The 18,096-nt window shown below is 44.5% G+C and overlaps 1 protein-coding gene across 1 annotated transcript in view; it reads right to left on the bottom strand.

The window, feature by feature from the left end:
- The window catches only part of LOC128373832 (uncharacterized), an 83,199-nt gene that overhangs the window by 29,105 nt on the left and 35,998 nt on the right, over window positions 1-18,096 (bottom strand). The gene's annotated exons all lie outside the window — the stretch shown is intronic.

The following is an 18,096-nucleotide window of genomic DNA, read 5'->3' as shown; positions in this document are numbered from 1 at the left end:
AGAGAGAAGGAGGGAGAGAGAAAGAGACAGAGAGAGAGACAGAGGGAGAGAGAGAGAGAGAAAGAGAGAGAGAAAGAGAGAGAGAGAAGGAGGGAGAGAGAAAGAGACAGAGAGAGAGACAGAGAGAGAGGGAGAGAGAGAGAAGGAGGGAGAGAGAGAGAGACAGAGAGAGAGGGAGATAGAGAGGAAGAGAGAGGGAGAGAGAGAGAGAGAGGAAAAAAGAGAAGGAGATAAATGTAAGAAAGAGAAAATGGATAAAGAAAAAGAAAAAAGAAAATGTGCGTTGAGAGAGAGAGAGATAGAGAGAACGAGAGAGACAGAGAAAGAAAGAGAGAGAGAGACAGAGAGAGACAGAGAAAAAGACAGAGAGAGAGACAGAGAGAGAGACAGAGGGAGATAGAGAGAGAGAGATAGAGAGAACGAGAGAGAGAGAGAGGGGAAAAAAGAGAAGGAGATAAATGTAAGAAAGAGAAAATGGAATAATAAAATAAATTGAGGTGACAGGAGCAGATGATTGAGGAGGATAGAAGAAGAAAGGAGAGAGAGGTTGTAATAGAGGGAATAAGAAAGAAGGGTTAATAATTCAAACACCTTGTAAATGGCTTACAGGGATTATTGATTGCAAAAGAAAAAAGAGAAAAAAGAGAGAACCATATATATACTGTGGAGAAAAAGAGGAAATGGATGTTTAAGTGGCTATTCAACACCAACATAAAAGGAAACAGAAAAAGGCTTTCATAGGCTCGGTAACCAGAACCCGGCACAAAATCATCATGACAAAATGTGAAATTGCTTTTATATAAGACAACGATTACCTGATGATTTAAGCTCTGAAAAGCTGTGATAGATGCTTTAAACAGTAGAAACAGCAGCCAGGAGATGCATTTATTAAAGGTGCAGTGTGTTGAATTCAGTCATAAGTAGTAGGGAGTTCCTGTCCTCTGAAATGAAGCCAACCAGGAAGTAACTTAGAACTGCATTCTATCAAAAGGCCACCAGGGGGCGACTGTCTCTATACAAGTCAATGGAGAATTCACCAACTTCTCACTTGATTTCTAACCTCAGTAAACGTTTTCAAAATGTGTTTATGGTCTCAATCGCTAGTTTAAAGCCTTCTTCAATGCAGTATGATGTTCATTTGGGACATTTTGGCCTCCCTGATTTTATATGTGACGATAAAGCAGGGTATGCATTAGGGCGTGGCTACGTCCTGATTGACAGGTTGATTGACCAATGTCCTCGAGATCCAGCCCTCGCAACCATAGCAACCTCCCCGCTCCGCCCATGGCCCCGCCTCATGCCCATATAAGTAGAATCTGTGTTTTTATTTTTCCCAGCATGCACCTGAAATTTTCAAGATGGCGCTGACCAGATTCGAAACTATTGGCTTCCGATCAGCAGTCCACAAACCAATGGGTGACGTCACGGATGTTACGTCCATTTCTTTTATACACTCTATGGTTAGAATGAGTCTTTTATATCTACATAGGGAGTTTGTCCTCGTCTATGTTGTATCGCCATGTTTCTACAGTAGCCCAGATGGGGCAAACCAAACATTGACCCTAAAAAAAGGCCTTTTGCAGCCACCGTAGATTCTCCTCCACACTTGGAAGGAAAGGTGAGGGATATTCAGTTGGATGCAATCTGCAACCTCACCAAATAAATATTACACATCTCAAATGCCCTCATATAAGTAGCTCCACCTTTTGAAGTGGAGAAAAGCTGCAAAAGCTCAAATGAAAAACAGGAAGCAAGAGGTGAAAACACGAGGCTCAAATCAGTGTGATATCGTTTAAAACTGTGTAGTGTAGTGAGGTTAAACTCTCTTATTAATATTCCACATGTAGCACCTCTCCACGACACTTCAAGAGCTCAATCAGCATTTGAGGATTTACAGTAAAGAACACTTTTAAAGCCAGAAACAAGAGAATCAAGTTTGTTTGTTTATTAGATACTCCATCAAATCACTGAGGTTAAGCGCTCGGGTGTGCAGCACACCAACCCCCGAAATTGCCTCATGCTCGTGTGATTTCTACTGTACTTCCTGGCGCCAGCGCTCGTGGCAACCCAACCAGCAAACTAATGAACTCCGCACACAGACAGAGCCTGGCCCTTAATGAGGTCGTCCCAACTGCTAATTACAGTGGAATATAGTAGGAGAAACATGTGGACTCTGTTACACTGGGGGATTTCTGCCGTAGATGTGATGTAATATTTTGAGTTAGAGTGCTTTAATTACAGTATAAAAGCAAACTGATGGTATTGTAGTCCCTCTGTGGTGTGCAGGAAGAGTATCATTCCTTTGTTATCCTATCTGCATGTAACAGTAACATTATATGGTGTCATAATATAATATAATATAATATGATATATACAGGGTTTCCCGCAGAAAATGTGTTAGTTAAGGTGGTGGAAATAAAATTGACGTTTTGTAACATCAGCTGATAAAACATCAAAACATCGCAGCATTTTACATATTATGCCGTTAATATCACCTGTTTAGTTGGAGCCGTTAATTTACTTTGAGCCGGTTAGCCTGAAACTTGTTACTATAGTAACGTCACAGTTAGCCGTCACAGTTAACCTGAAACTTGTTACTATAGTAACGTCACAGTTACCTGTTTGAGGATTAAAGTTGTTAATGGTGACATCACATGGCGCTGTTTTCATTAGTTTTTCGGGCTCCGGTGTTTCTTTCTGAGCAGGTTCTGCCTCAGATGATGTAGATTTATGTTTTAACCAGCGGTCTGTGTTTGTTTCCTTAAACTTAATATCACTGTTAGCTTGTCTGTGTTATGCTAGCGGGAGGTACAGAGAGCTACAGGTGCGTTCAGGGTCGAAGTCAGAGTATCGGACACAGCGGTTCCGGCTCGCTGCAGACGTTGGTTGGATTTATTTATTTATATTTTTTGAAGACGTTAGTTAAGGCGGCAGGCGTGTGTTGCTTAGGCGGCCGCCTTAGCTGTAAAGTGCTGTGGGAAACCCTGTATATAGCATCCAGGAAGTCTGCAGGCGTACAGATGTAAGTATTACAGCAATCCCCAGTCATGCCTTTGATCTGAAACTGTCTTGTGTCCACTACATATTTTATAACGGAGATCTGGAGAAATGTAATCAATTAGTGCAGCAGCATGTTTGGCTCTCGTTTTATAATGTTCAAGAATCAAGATTTATTTATTTTATTTTATTAAATGAACTCTCAGAATCATCAACTCTGCAGCTCTACAAAGATGTTTAGTCTGTTTTAGCTCATTTTGTTGGTTTTGTTCCTTCCATCTTTCCTTCCTGTCTTCTTTTCATTCCTTCCTCCATCCTTTTCTTCCTTCTTCCTCCCTTCCTTCCTTCCTTCCTTCCTTCCTCCCTCCCTCCTTTTCTTCCTTCTTCCTTCCTTCCCTCCTTTTCTTCCTTCTTCCTTCCTCCCTCCCTCCCTCCCTTTCTTCCTTCCTTCCTTCCTTCCTTCTTCCCTCCCTCCCTCCCTCCCTCCCTCCCTTCCTTCCTTCCTTCCTTCCTTCCTCCCTCCTTTTCTTCCTTCTTCCTTCCTTCCCTCCTTTCCTTCCTTCTTCCTTCCTCCCTCCCTCCCTCCCTCCCTTTCTTCCTTCCTTCCTTCCTTCCTTCTTCCCTCCCTCCCTCCCTTCCTTCCTTCCTTCCTTCCTCCCTTCCTCCCTCCTTTTCTTCCTTCTTCCTTCCTTCCCTCCTTTCCTTCCTTCTTCCTTCCTCCCTCCCTCCCTCCCTCCCTTTCTTCCTTCCTTCCTCCCTCCTTCCTTCCTTCCTTCCTTCCTTCTTCCCTCCCTCCCTCCTTTCCTCCCTTCTTCCTTCCTCCCTCCCTCCCTCCCTTTCTTCCTTCCTCCCTTCCTTCCTTCTTCCCTCCCTCCCTTCCTTCCTTCCTTCCTTCCTCCCTTCCTCCCTCCTTTCCTTCCTTCTTCCTTCCTCCCTCCTTTCCTTCCTTCCTCCCTCACTTCCTTCCTTCCTCCTTTCCTTCCCTGACTCGAGGACAACAGGAGGGTTAAATGAACTCTCAGAATCATCAACTCTGCAGCTCTACAAAGATTTTTAGCCTGTTTTAGCTCATTTTGTTGGTTTTACAGCGTATATATGTGTTATAAACTGTATGATTCAGTCTCAGTGCTCCATCAAACCCCTTTTTTTTCCATCAGCAAACAAGCAAAAGAAAGCAAAGTAACAGCAGACACACACAGTTAGCGACTCACTGGTGAACAAACCTGAACATCTAGGACAGAGGTGTCAAACTCATTTTCATTCAAGGGCCACATACCGACCAATTTGATCTCATGTGGGCCGGATCTTTAAAAAGATGGAGGGAAAGAAGGAAGGAAGGAAGGACATAAGAAGGGAAGGAAGGGAAGACAGGCAAAAGGAAGGAGGGAAGAAAGGTAGGAAGGACAGATTGAAGGAAGGACAGAAGGAAGAAAGGTAGGAAGGAGGGAAGGAAGAAAGGATCGATGGAAGGAAGGATAGAAGGAAGAAAGGGAGGAAGGACAGAAGGAAGAAAGGTAGGAAGGAAGGAAGAAACGGAGGAAGGACAGAAGGTGGGAAGAAACGGAGGAAGGACAGAAGGAGGGAAGAAACGGAGGAAGGAAGGAAGAAACGGAGGAAGGACAGATGGAAGGGAGGACAGAAGGAAGAAAGGTAGGAAGGACAGATGGAAGGACAGAAGGAAGAAAGGGAGGAAGGAACAAAGAAAGGATAAAAGGTAGGAAGGAAAAGAACACAGGAAGGAAAGTGGGCCAGATTGCACCCCTCTGCGGGCCGGTTCTGGCCCACGGGCCGCATGTTTGACACCCCTGATCTAGGAGTTAAAAGGCGGGTTCATATATTAGTGGACAGAACCGCTACTTCATTTATCTGCTGGATGTGTAAGTTGGCTGTGTGATAATGTAATTGTAATTGTGTTCATCTGCTCCTAATGAACACAGATTCACTTTAACAGCAGCAGTGAGTCTAATAATCAGTGGAGCAGAGTACAACATATCAAAGCCTGTTCACGGTTACGCATGGACGGACAGCTGCAGAGCAATGCATGGACGGACAGCTGCAGAGCAATGCATGGACGGACAGCTGCAAAGCAATGCATGGACGGACAGCTGCAGAGCAATGCATGGATGGACAGCTGCAGAGCAATGCATGGACAAACAGCTGCAGAGCAATGCATGGACGGACAGCTGCAGAGCAATGCATGGACGGACAGCTGCAGAGCAATGCATGGACGGACAGCTGCAAAGCAATGCATGGACGGACAGCTGCAGAGCAATGCATGGATGGACAGCTGCAGAGCAATGCATGGACAAACAGCTGCAGAGCAATGCATGGATGGACAGCTGCAGAGCAATGCATGGACGGACAGCTGCAGAGCAATGCATGGACGGACAGCTGCAGAGCAATGCATGGACAGACAGCTGCTGAGCAATGCATGGACGGACAGCTGCTGAGCGATGCATGGACGGACAGCTGCAGAGCAATGCATGGACGGACAGCTGCAGAGCAATGCATGGAAGAAAGGCATGGACGGACAGCTGCAGAGCAATGCATGGACGGACAGCTGCAGAGCAATGCATGGACGGACAGCTGCAGAGCAATGCATGGAAGAAAGGCATGGACGGACAGCTGCAGAGCAATGCATGGACGGACAGCTGCAGAGCAATGCATGGACGGACAGCTGCAGAGCAACGCATGGACAAACAGAGGAAGGCATGGACGGACAGCTGCAGAGCAACGCATGGACAAACAGAGCAATGCATGGACGGACAGCTGCAGAGCAATGCATGGACGGACAGCTGCAGAGCAATGCATGGACGGACAGCTGCAGAGCAATGCATGGACGGACAGCTGCAGAGCAATGCATGGACGGACAGCTGCAGAGCAATGCATGGACAAACAGCTGCAGAGCAATGCATGGACGGACGGCTGCAGAGCGATGCATGGACGGACAGCTGCGGAGCGATGCATGGACGGACAGCTGCAGAGCGATGCATGGACGGACAGCTGCGGAGCAATGCATGGACGGACAGCTGCAGAGCAATGCATGGACGGACAGCTGCAGAGCAATGCATGGACGGACAGCTGCAGAGCAATGCATGGACGGACATCCAGCCCACTTTCCTTCCTGTCTTCCTTCTTTCCTTCCTTCCTTCCTTTTTCCTTTCTTTCTTTCTTTTTTCCTTCTTTCCTTCCTTCCTTCCTTCCTTCCATCTTTCCTTCCTGTCTTCTTTTCCTTCCTTCCTTCCTGCCTTCCTTCCTTCCTCCCTTCCTTTCTTCCTCCCTTTCTTCCTTCTGTCCTTCCTCTCTCCCTGTCTTTCTTTTTTCCTTCTTTCGTTCCTTCCATCTTTCCTTCCATCTTTCCTTCCTTTTTTCTTTTCCTTCCTTCCTTCCTTCCTTCCTGCCTCCCTTCCTTTCTTTGTTTTTTTCTTTCTTTCTTTCTTTTTTCCTTCTTCTTCCTTTGTTCCTTCCATCTTTCCTTCCTGTCTTCTTTACCTTCCCTTTCTGCCTTCCTTCCTTCCTCCCTGTCTTTCTTTTTTCCTTCTTTCCTTCTTTTGTTCCTTCCATCTTTCCTTCCTGTCTTCTTTTCCTTCCATCTTTCCTTCCTGTCTTTTCCTTCCCTTCTTCCTTCCTTCCTTCCTTCCTTCCTTCCTTCCTTCCTGCCTTCCATCTTTTTAATGGTCCGGCCCACATGAGATCAAATTTTTTTGTATGTAGCCAGTCCACAGTCCCTGTATGTAAAGATGGACTTATTGAGGTTTGCATTGGAGCTGTTGCCTTGGAAACGCCCAGCTACCTCAGACCAAAGCTACTAGCTACTTCAGTTAAATTGCACTAAGAGGGAAGGTATTGCAATCAGATAACATTAAACTCAGTGTGAGTACTGAGGTTAGGGAGAGCAACCGGAGAGCCAACTGTCAATCACACAGCTGTCAATCATCGCCCACACAGGACCAGCAGACATCGAAGCTACTACAGTATACTGTAAGTCTTCAAATCTAATTAACAGAGCTGAAATGACCAGCAGCACTCTTATTAGAGGGCCTGAATTTAGGCATTGAATCCATAATGACTCATTAAAAAAAACAACTGACTTAGTATCACTGGAGGGAATTTGAAGCTTTTTGAATTGGAGACAGTTGGAGTATCTAGCCGCCATCAGAGGCACTTTAAGGTTATTCAGCGTTGGCGTCAGTCTCAATCTGTGGACGTAGCTGCTTGGCACCAGGCGGGGAGTTCCTGTGCTCTGAAATGAAGCCAACGCGGAAGTAACTTAGAGCTGCATTCTATCAAAAGGCCACCAGGGGGCGACCGTCTCTATACAAGTCAATGGAGAATTCACCAACTTCTCACTTGATTTCTAACCTCAGTAAACGTTTTCAAAATGTGTTTATGGTCTCAATCGCTAGTTTAAAGCCTTCTTCAATGCAGTATGATGTTCATTTGGGACATTTTGGCCTCCCTGATTTTATATGTGACGATAAAGCAGGGTATGCATTAGGGCGGGGCTACGTCCTGATTGACAGGTTGATTGCCCAATGTCCTCGAGATCCAGCCCTCGCAACCATAGCAACCTCCCCGCTCCGCCCATGGCTCCGCCTCATGCCCATATAAGTAGAATCCGTGTTTTTATTTTTCCCAGCATGCACCAGAAATTTTCAAGATGGCGCTGCCTAGATCCGAAACTATTGGCTTCCGAGCAGCAGTCCACAAACCAATGGGTGACGTCACGGATCTTACGTCCATTTCTTTTATACAGTCTATGTTTGGCACAGACTCTCACTGATTCCATGACTTGGCTTTTACTTGTGAATCACTTTAGAAACAAGCGTGTCTGCCATATTAAGCGTTGTCATGCTGTGAGACACGTTTGATAAATCTAACTCTGCAGCAGCTGTTAAGATAACAATGCAAACTCATTGCACAGTTGATTAGAGAAGCAAATCAAACAAGCTGCTTTTGTTTGAATTGTGTGTGTGTGTGTGTGTGTGTGTGTGTGTGTGTGTGTGTGTGTGCTTTTACTAGAATACAAATTCAATCTTAAATCCAATCTTTGGGTCTGTTGGTTGAACCAGAAGTGTGTCCATGTGAGATTATTTGCATCCAGACTTTTTTTTATTTAAGCCAGAGGAGTCAAACTCATTTTCATTCAAGGGCCACATACAGACTAATTTAATCTAGTGTGGACCGGATCATTAAAAAGATGGAAGGCAGGAAGGAAGGAAGGAAGGAAGGAAGGAAGGAAAGACAGACAGACAGACAGACAGAAGGAAAGAAGGAAGGACAGAAGAAGGAAAGGGAGGAAGGACAGGTGGACGGAAAGAAGGAAGGACAGAAGGACAGGTGGAAGGAAGGAACGAAGTAAGGAAAAAAGGAAGGTAGGAAGGACCGATAGGAGGAAGGCAAGAAGGAAGGACAGACAGACGGAAGGAAGGAAAGAAGGAAGGAAGGGAGGAAGGTAGAAAGGACAGATGGGAAGGAAGGACAGAAGGATGGAAAGAAGGAAGGAAGGAAGGAAAGAAGGACAGGTGAAAGGAAGGACGGAAGGAAAGAAGGAAGGACGGAAGGGAGGAAGGACAAGTGGAAGGAAGGAACGAAGTTAGGAAAAAAGGAAGGTAGGAAGGACAGATGGAAGGAAGGAAAGAAGGAAGGACGGACAGACGGAAGGAAGGAAGGGAGGAAGGACAGGTGGAAGGAAGGAACAAAGGAAGGTAGGAAGGACAGATAGAAGGAAGGAAATAAGGAAGGAAGGACGGAAGGAAGGAAAGAAGGACAGGTGGAAGGAAGGAACGAAGTTAGGAAAAAAGGAAGGTAGGAAGGACAGATGGAAGGAAGGAAAGAAGGAAGGGAGGAAGGACAGGTCGAAGTAAGGAACGAAGTTAAGAAAAAAGGAAGGTAGGAAGGACAGATGGAAGGAAGGAAAAGAACACAGGAACAAAAGTGGGCCGGATTGCACCCCTCGGCGGGCCGGTTCTGGCCCACGGGCCGCATGTTTGACACCCCTGCTTAAAGCAAATAAATTCAGCTTAAGATAGAGAGTAGAGAGGAAGTTGAGTAGTGATGCAGTTCATCATGCAGTTGCTTTCAGTTTAAAAAAAAACAAAAACAAAAAGTGGGACTTGTAGAAAGGCTTCAGTTTCCGGATGGAGAGAGTTTATGGAGGGAGGTGGGGAGGTGGGGGGGGGGGGATAAAAGAAAAAGTCAGGGAGTGAGAGAGAGCGATAAGAGACAGACAGAGAGAGAGAGAGAGAGAGGGAGGGAGTGACAGGAAGAGGCAGGAAAGGGTAGAACGATAAATGAGTGAGATGTCAACTTATATATTCGAAGCCCAAACTCAGGTGGAGGAGGAAGGAGTGATGGAGGGATGGAGGGACGGGGGGGGAAGGGAGGAGGAAGGGGGGGGGGGAGGAAGGAAAGGATTTTTAGACTTACATTGGTTCCTTCCCAGGATAACTCGCCACAGCCATGCTGGGGGAAGGAGAAGAGGGGGAGGGAGGGGGAGGAAGGAAGGAGGGAAGTGGAGGAAAGTGTAGAAAAGGAAGGGAGAAAGGGATGAGATTTAAATGAGAAAAGAGGTGATTCAGGTTTTAAGTCTTTTAGTCCCATTAACACTAATTTAAACATTTTGTGTAATAGAGTCAGCTGTTTCTAAAATATATAAAATGATATCGTGATGTTTGATGTTAAACTTTATATTTCAGGTTCATTTTGATATTTTAAGTCAGCGGTGTCAAACATGCGGCCCGTGGGCCAGAACCGGCCCGCCGAGGGATCCAATCTGGCCCACTTTCCTTCCGGTCTGTTTTCCTTCCTTCCTTCTTTCCTTCCTTCTTTCCTTCCACCCTTCCTTTCTTCCTTCTTTCCTTCTTTCCTTCCTTCCTTCCTGCCTTCCTTCCACCCTTCCTTTCTTCCTTCCTTCCTTCTGTACTTCCTTCCTTCTGTACTTCCTTCCTCCCTTCCTTTCTTCCTTCCTTCTTTCCTTCCTTCTTCCCTCCTTACTCATTTCCTTCCTTCCTCTTTTCCTCCTTACTACTTTCCTTCCTTCCTTCTTTCCTTCTTTCCTTCTTTCCTTCCTTCCTTCCTTCCTTCCTTCCTTCCTTCCTGCCTTCCTGCCACCCTTCCTTTCTTCCTTCCTTCCTTCTGTACTTCCTTCCTCGCTTTCTTTCTTTCTTTTTTCCTTCTTTCCTTCCTTCCTCCCTCCTTACTCATTTCCTTCCTTCCTCTTTTCCTCCTTACTACTTTCCTTCCTTCCTTACTCCCCTCCTTCCTTCCCTCTTTACTCTTTTCCTTCCTTCCCTCCTTACTCCTTTCCTTCCTTCCCTCCTTACTCATTTCCTTCCTTCCTCTTTTCCTCCTTACTACTTTCCTTCTTTCCTTCCTTCCTCCCTCCTTACTCATTTCCTTCCTTCCTCTTTTCCTCCTTACTACTTTCCTTCCTTCCTTCTTTCCTTCTTCCCTTCCTTCCTTCCTTCTTTCCTTCTTTCCTTCTTTCCTTCCTTCCTTCCACCCTTCCTTTCTTCCTTCCTTCCTTCTGTACTTCCTTCCTCCCTTCCTTTCTTCCTTCCTTCTTTCCTTCCTTCTTCCCTCCTTACTCATTTCCTTCCTTCCTCTTTTCCTCCTTACTACTTTTCTTCCTTCCTTACTCCCCTCCTTCCTTCCCTCTTTACTCCTTTCCTTCCTTCCCTCCTTACTCATTTCCTTCCTTCCTCTTTTCCTCCTTACTACTTTCCTTCCTTCCTTACTCCCCTCCTTCCCTCCTCCTTCCATACTCCTTTCCTTCCTTCCTACCTCCTTACTCATTCCTTCCTTCCTTCCCTCCTTACTCATTTCCTTCCTTCCTCTTTTCCTCCTTAGTACTTTCCTTCCTTCCTTACTCCCCTCCTTCCTTCCCTCTTTACTCCTTTCCTTCCTTCCTTCCTTACTCCCCTCCTTCCTTCCCTCTGTACTCCTTTCCTTCCTTCCTTCCTCTTTTCCTCCATACTCCTTTCCTTCCTTCCTCCCTCCTTACTCCTTTCTTTCCTTCCTTCCTTACTCCCCTCCTTCCTTCCCTCTGTACTCCTTTCCTTCCTTCCGTCCTTCCTTCCTACCTTACTCCCCTCCTTCCTTCCCTCTTTACTCCTTTCCTTCCTTCCATCCTTCCTTCCTTGACCTGAGGACAACAGGAGGGTTAAATACTGTTCATTTTTACATCTGACAGCAGTTAAAACACTTTTTTTAGCCTTAAATTAGATAAACTCTCCTAATTTGACCCAGAATATAGAAAAATAGGATTACTTTTATACATATTTGTAGACACTGTTTAACACATATTTCTTTAAAAAAATACAAAAATCAACATTTAAACAGATTGTTGGATTCTTCACATTTAATATAATTCACTGAAATCTTTTTTTATTCTCATGTTTTATGCAACAAAGGACCAAAAAGAAGGATGAATCACCCATTTATCTATGAGTCTGTATAGAGACTAATTATAAATGTCAGAATATGAACAGTATGTAAAGGGTTAAAAACCAAAAAACTAAATATATAATAATAAAAAACTCTTATTATTATTTCCATCAGCTGAGACACAGAGAGGACCTGACAGCTGTTTGGTGGAGAGGAGGGTGGAGGAAAACATGATTTGTGTGTAGTCAGCTGCAGCATCCCTTTGTCCATCTCTACACTGTTTAGGTAACCAATGGATACCATTCAGCTGGCACACTGTTGCTCGGGGCAACGGCAAATCTGATGGGTGCAAAAAAAAAACCTGGACACCTTTTTAATTTTGTGCTCTCCTGCAGAAGACGGATGCAAAGAGAGCAACAGAGAGACAGAGGATTTAAATACTCTGCTGTCAGGAGGATTTATTTTATTTTATTTTATTTTATTTTTTAAACATCAGGACATTTGTCACGTTGCCCTAAAGACTTCCTCCACTAGTGAAATGGAAAATGCTGTAAACTTTATGTCAAAGCAAAATGCCAAAACTTTGATCTGCTGTCTTCACAAAGCTGCTGCTGCTGCTACCACGGAGGTGTCTGTCAGGGTTTCATTTATGATCACATGAAGAAGAAGAAAAAAAGTTAAAAGTATATTTTTTTTAATCTTTAAAACCTGTTTGCTTGTATAAGGCAGCGTCTGCATTCAGAGAAGCTTTAGAGCAGAAGTTTCCCTGCAGCTGACAAACTTTGAGTCAATAAGACAGTTGCATTTTCTCCTGCTGACAGTCATTATAACACACATGCATCCAGTTAATCTGTTATATATTAGCTCCTCAGTTTGTTATAAAGCCAGTTAATATCATGACATGTGCAGAGTGGAAGATAGCTGATGAGTTATTAATGTAAAGGCTTAACTGGTAAATAACAAGCATTCCAGTTCAGTACATTAGAAACATATCTGATGCCTTTAAAACCAGGCGGGGAGTTCTGGTCCTCTGAAATGAGGCCAACGCCGAAGTAACTTAGAGCTGCATTCTATCAAAAGGCCACCAGGGGGCGACCGTCTCTATACAAGTCAATGGAGAATTCACCAACTTCTCACTTGATTTCTAACCTCAGTAAACGTTTTCAAAATGTGTTTATGGTCTCAATCGCTAGTTTAAAGCCTTCTTCAATGCAGTATGATGTTCATTTGGGACATTTTGGCCTCCCTGATTTTATATGTGACGATAAAGCAGGGTATGCATTAGGGCGTGGCTACGTCCTGATTGACAGGTTGATTGACCAATGTCCTCGAGATCCAGCCCTCGCAACCATAGCAACCTCCCCACTCCGCCCATGGCTCCGCCTCATGCCCATAGAAGTAGAATCCGTGTTTTTATTTTTCCCAGCATGCACCTGAAATGTTCAAGATGGCGCTGCCCAGATTCGAAACTATTGGCTTCCGAGCAGCAGTCCACAAACCAATGGGTAAAAAGCAGTAAAAACAGCCAGGTGAAGATGGACGATGCTCATGAGGTCATCGAAGCAAACAATAATAAAAATGCTAATAGAGGAATAATAACGACGGACAGCCTCATTTGAATTTGGCAGTAAAAGAAAGAACGAAGGGAACGGAGAAAAATCAACATGTAGCGGTGATGACATAACATTCAGACGGAGCTCGGCCTCTGTCTTTAATCAGCAGCTGCTAGAGACAGTAACAGTAACACTAGGAGCAGAGTTAATGTATTACTATGTCCTGACTGGATTTAAACTCTTTAAACTATTTCTGCTGCTGATAAACACTTTACAACGGACAACACTTCCTTCCTCCCTTCCTTCCCTCCTTCCCTTCTTCCCTTCCGCCTTCCCTTCTTCCTTCCTTCCGTTAACGGACAACAACACAACACTTCCTTCCTTCCTCCCTTCCTTCCCTTCTTCCCTCCTTCACTTCTTCCCTTCTTCCTTCCTTCCTTCCTTCCGTTAACGGACAACAACACAACACTTCCTTCCTCCCTTCCTTCCCTTCTTCCTTCCTTCCTTCCTTCCTTCCTTCCCTTAACGGACCACAACACAACACAACACTAGAATTCCTTCCTTCCTCCTTCCCTTTCTTCCTTCATTCCATCTGTCCTTCCTTCCTTTTTCCTTTCTTTCTTCCTTTCTTTCTTCCTTCCATCTGTCCTTCCTTCCTTCCTTCCTTCCTTCTTCCTTTCCTTCCTTCCTTCCTTCCTTCTTCCTTTCCTTCCTTCCATCTGTCCTTCTTCCCTTTCTTTCTTTCTTTTTTCCATCTTCCTTTCTTCCTTCCTTTCTTCCTTCCTTCCATCTGTCCTTCCCTTTCTTTCTTTCTGTTTTCCATCTGTCCTTCCTTCCTTCTTCCTTTCTTTCTTTTTTCCATTTTCCCTTTCTTCCTTCCTTCCATCTGTCCTTCTTCTCTTTCTTTCTTTCTGTTTTCCATCTTTCCTTCCTGTCCTCCTTCCTTTCTTCCTTCCTCCCTTTCTTCCTTCCTTTCTTCATTCCTTCCATCTGTGCTTCTTCCCTTTCTTTCTTTCTTTCTTTCTTTCTTCCTTCTTTCCTTCCTTCGTTCCTTCAATCTTTCCTTCCTGTCTTCTTTTCCTTCCTTCCTTCCTTCCTTCCTTCTTCCCTCCCTCCTTTCCTTTCTTCCTTCCTTCCTTCCTTCCATCTGTCCTACCTTCCTTCCTTTTTCCTTTCTTTTTTCCTTCTTTCCTTCCATCTTTCCTTCCATCTTTCTTTTCCTTCCCTTCTCCCTTCCTTCCTTCCTTCCTTCCTTCCTCCCTCCCTTCCTCCCTCCTTCCCTCCCTTCCTTTCGTTCTTCCTTCCATCTGTCCTTCCTGCGGTCCTTCCTTCTTCCCTCCCTCCCTCCCTTTTTTCCTTACTTCCATCTGTCCTTCCTTCCTTCCTTCCTTCCTTTTGTCCTTCACTCTCCCTTTCTTTCTTTTTTCCTTCTTTCCTTCCATCTTTCCTTCCTGTCTTCTCTCCCTTTCCTTCTTCCTTCCTTCCGTTAACGGACAACAACACAACACTAGAGTTAATCCTCTTTTTATTTTATTTCTCTTTCTGGGAAGCATGGATGTCATATTCATTTCTTCCTTCCTTCCATCTGTCCTTCTTCCCTTTCTTTCTTTCTTTTTTCCATCTTTCCTTCCTGTCTTCTTTTCCTTCCTTCCTGTCCTCCTTCCTTTCTTCCTTCCTTCCTTTTTCCTTTCTTACTTTCTTTCTGTCTTTTTCCTTCTTTCCTCCCTTCGTTCCTTCCATCTTTCCTTCCTTCCTTCCTCCCTTCCTTTCCTCCTTCCTTTCTTCCTTCCTTCCATCTGTCCTTCCTTCCTTCCTTTGTTCCTTCCATCCTTCCTGCCTGCCTCCTTCCCTTTCCCTTTCTTCCTGCCTTCCATCTGTCCTTCCCTTTCTTTCTTTCTTTTTTACTTCTTTCCTTCCATCCTTCCTGCCTTCCTTCCTGCCTTCCTTCCTTCTTCCCTCCTTCCCTCCCTCCCTTTCTTCCTTACTTCCATCTGTCCTTCCTGCCTTCCTTCTGTCCTTCACCCTCCCTTTCTTTCTTTCCTTCTTTCGTTCCTTCCATCCTTCCTTCCTGTCTTCTTTTCCTTCCCTGCTTCCTTCCTTCCTTCCTTCCGTTAACGGGAAGCATCAATGTAATATTCATTCCTTCCTCCTTCCCTTTCTTCCTTCCTTCCATCTTTCCTTCCTGTCTTCTTTTCCTTCTTTCCTTCCTCCCTCCCTCCCTCCCATCCTTCCATCTGTCCTTCCTTCCTTTTTCCTTTCTTTCTTTCTTTCTTTCTTTCTCTCTTTTTTCCTTCTTTCCTTCCTTCCTGCCTTCCTTCCTTCTTCCCTCCTTCCCTCTCCCTCCCTTTCTTCCTTACTTCCATCTGCCCTTCCTTCCTCCCTCGCTCCCTCCTTCCCTTTCCTCCTTCCTTCTATCTGTCCTTCCTTCCTTTTTCCTTTCTTTCTTTTTTCCATCTTCCCTTTCTTCCTTCCTTCCATCTGTCCTCCTTCTCTTTCTTTCTTTCTTTTTCCATCTTTCCTTCCTGTCTTCTTTTCCTTCCTTCCTGTCCTCCTCCCTTTCTTCCTTCCTTCCTTCCATCTGTCCTTCTTCTTTTTCTTTCTTTCTTTTTTCCATCCTTCCTTCCTGTCTTCTTTTCCTTCCTTCCTTCCTCCCTTCCTTTCCTCCTTCCTTCCTTCCTTCCTTCCTTCCTTCCTTCTGTCCTTCACTCTCCCTTTCTTTCTTATTTTCTTTCTTTCTTTTTTCCTTCTTTCCATCTTTCCTTCTCTCCCTTCCGTTAACGGACAACAACACAACACTAGAGTTAATCCTCTTTTTATTTTATTTCTCTCTCTGGGAAGCATGGATGTCATATTCATGTCTCAGATGTTTATTTTTATGACGAGTGAAAGAGGAATCAGAATAATCCCCGTCTCACAAAGCAGCCACTGAGATGGCAGAGGGATTTAGCAAAGCCTCTCTACAAGTCACCGTTTGCCTTTTTCCTTCCTTCGTTCCATCTTTCCTTCCTTCCTTCGTTCCATCTTTCCTTCCTTCTTTCCTTCCTTTCTTCTTCCCTTTCTGTCTTTCTTTTTTCCATCTTTCCTTCCTTCTTTCCTTCCTTCCTCCTTCCCTTTCTTCCTTCCATATGTCCTTCTTTCTTTTTTCCTTCTTTCCTTCCTGTCTTCTTTTCCTTCCTTCCTTCCTTCCTTCCTTCTGTCCTTCACCCTCCCTTTCTTTCATTTTTTTCTTTCCTTCCATCTTTCCTTCGTGTCTTCTTTTCCTTCCCTTCTCCCTTCCCTTCTTCCTTTCTTTCTTTCTTTGTTTGTTTGTTTCTTTCTTGTTTCCTTCCTTTGTTCGTTCCATCTTTCCTTCCTGTCTTCTTGTCCTTCCTTCCTTCCTTCCTTCCTCCCTCCCTTCCTTTCTTTCTTTCTTCCATCTGTCCTTCCTTTTTCTTTCTGTCTTTCTGTCTTTCTTTCTTTCTTTCTTTTTTTCCTTCTTTCCTTCCTTTGTTCGTTCCATCTTTCCTTCCTGTCTTCTTTTCCTTTCCTCCTGTCTTTCTTCCTTCCTTCCATCTGTCCTTCCTTCCTAGCTTTTTCCTTTCTTTTTTCCTTCTTTCGTTTCCTTCGTTCCTTCCACCCTTCCTGCCTTCCTTCCTTCTTCCCTCCCTTTCTTCCTTACTTCCATCTGTCCTTCCTTCCTTTTTCCTTTCTTTCTTTTTTCCTTCTTTCCTTCCTTCCTTCCATCCTTCCTGCCTTCCTTCTTTTTTCCCTTCCTCCCTCCCTCCCTTCCTTTCTTTCTTTCCTTCTTCCATCTGTCCCTCCTTCCTCCCACCCTCCCTTCCTTTCTTTCTTTCTTTCTTCCATCTGTCTTTCCTTTTTCCTTTTTCTTTCTTTTTTCCTTTTTTCGTTTCCTTCGTTCCTTCCACCCTTCCTGCCTTCCTTCCTTCTTCCCTCCCTTTCTTCCTTACATCCATCTGTCCTTCCTTTTTCCTTTCTTTCTTTTTTACTTCTTTCTTTCTTTTTTCCTTCTTTCCTTCCTTCCATCCTTGCTTTTCCTTTTTTTTTTTTTTTTTGTGCTTCAGATTCATTTTAATAAGAACGAGGGTAAAGAAGCAGCAGACCCTGAATCATACAGACCCAGTAACAAGCACACCTGGGTCAACACCACACCTGCTCAGCGAGGACTCTCTCCTGAGCAAAAAACCGTCTCCGTTAATCACCGACACTTAACGGTGTAAAACTAACACAGCTGACAGACTAAACTTAACTTCCCTACTACTACAGTCTACAATTAGCCAGTTAGCTGAGTTAGCCGCCGAGCTAGCAGCTGAGTTAGCCGCCGAGCTAGCACCTGAGTTAGCCGCCGAGCTAGCAGCTGAGTTAGCCGCCGAGCTAGCACCTGAGTTAGCCGCCGAGCTAGCAGCTGAGTTAGCCGCCGAGCTAGCAGCTGAGTTAGCCGCCGAGTTAGCTGCAGAGTTAGCCGTATTATTTTTATTTGGCTTTCTTCCTCCTTCCCTTTCTTCCTTCCTTCCATCTGTCCTTCTTCCCTTTCTTTCTTTCTTTCTTTCTTCTTTCCTTCCTTCGTTCATTCCATCTTGCTTCCTGTCTTCTTGTCCTTCCTTCCTTGCTTCCTCCCTCCCTTCCTTTCTTTCTTTCTTCCATCTGTCCTTCCTTTTTCTTTCTTTCTTTCTTTGTTTCTTTCATCTTTCCTTCCTGTCTTCTTTTCTTCCTTCCTCCCTCTCTCCCTCCCTCCCTCCCTTCCTTTCTTTCTTTCTTCCATCTGTCCTTCCTTTTTCTTTCTTTCTTTCTTTCTTTCTTACTTTCTTTCTTTCTTTTTTCCTTCTTTCTTTCCTTCCTTCCATCCTTCTTTTTCCCTTTTTTTGCTTCAGATTCATTTTAATAAGAACGAGGGGAAAGCAACACCACACCTGCTCAGCGACACTTAACGGTGTAAAACTAACACAGCTGACAGACTAAACTGAACTAATTGAATACTGTAATGCTTTATTTAATCTCAAAAGCTAATGAACACGCTCAGCAGTGGGGGCCGCGGCGGCTCGGACTGAAGCAAATGAATCTTTTAACTGTCATCAACCGAAGTAAATCACTCAGAGATCAGAGGCGACCTCAGGAGGACTCGTCTCGTTAGCATTTAAAACAACATACAGTGAATTATTAC

This window comes from Scomber japonicus, chromosome 15 (assembly GCF_027409825.1).
Source record: "Scomber japonicus isolate fScoJap1 chromosome 15, fScoJap1.pri, whole genome shotgun sequence".
NCBI classification, from domain to species: Eukaryota; Metazoa; Chordata; class Actinopteri; order Scombriformes; family Scombridae; genus Scomber; species Scomber japonicus.
This window is presented reverse-complemented; position numbering and strand designations above follow the sequence as displayed.